The sequence below is a fragment of the Phalaenopsis equestris genome, unplaced genomic scaffold (genome assembly GCF_001263595.1).
Source record: "Phalaenopsis equestris unplaced genomic scaffold, ASM126359v1 Scaffold000046, whole genome shotgun sequence".
Taxonomy (NCBI): Eukaryota; Viridiplantae; Streptophyta; class Magnoliopsida; order Asparagales; family Orchidaceae; genus Phalaenopsis; species Phalaenopsis equestris.
The window spans coordinates 217,394-218,539 of NW_018164488.1; positions in this window are offsets into that span (position 1 = coordinate 217,394).

Below are 1,146 nucleotides of genomic sequence, written 5' to 3' on the forward strand. Positions count from 1 at the left end.
TCACCAAATTGAGGGCCTTAACCCCAAAATTTCCACTTTATCCCTTCATGAAAAAATATTCACAACATCTCCCTTGATCATTTGAACCATTCAATTTGGACTTAACCCAAGCCTAGCCCAATCTAGACCCATTTCTAGCCCAACGTACTCAAAATTGACCAAATTCCAAAAATCCCTCAAATTGACCTACCAATTGAACTCAAAATCACTTCAACCCTTCACCAAAAATCTTCATAACAATCATCTAAACAATGTTGGTCAATCAATTGGGTCATTTGACATGGCTAAACTAGCCCAAGTTAGCCCAAACCCAAACTTTGATCACTTGAACCCACATTGAACCTATGCATTAAAGATGGCCTAACTACCCCAAAGTCATCAAATTAACTCCACCTCAGCCATTGTTTAAACCCTAAGACTGAACCATAGAGGCCAGCTCAGCCAAACCAAATTGTAGAGCTCCTCTGCCCTCCACCTAAGCACCACAATGCACCTAAACATTTTCCCTGAGAGTCACCCCATGACAATTTTTATAAAAAATCACCTCCAAGGCCATGGGAGGTGTGCTAAAAATTTCTTACAGAGATAAAAGGAGAAGATTCTTCTTTTTACCAAACCTATGCGGATCAAATCAAGATCTTCTAATTATAAGAAGAACAAGAGATCTTTCTCGATCAATCCCTTTGCCCCTCATTCTTCGAGAACCAGAAAGATCCTTTTCGAGTTTGAATTTGTTCATTTGGAATCTGGGCTCTTCTACTTTTTTTTCTCTTTCTTTTTAAGGAGCCAAAGCCCCACAAAACCCCCCTCTGAAATAGCCTTTACAATAGCTCTAAACCAACACCCAAAACAGGCCGTGATCAAAATCATATCTAAGCCTCACACCAAGATCAGAGACTCAATCCCTAGCCTCTTTGGATCATAACACATGTGTCGAGACCCTCTGATTTAAGCTTACCTTCTCAGAGCAAAGGTATAAAACTTCTTTTCCTCCCAAGCCCATTTTGATTCTCCATTTGATTAGGCTTAATTTAATTGCATGATTACCATATGGATGTGTTCGTCTCACTTAGATGAGTCCATAGGATCAAACCCGAAGTGATTTGGTTGATCCTAGGCCGAGATCTTAAGGTTTTAGTGTGGACG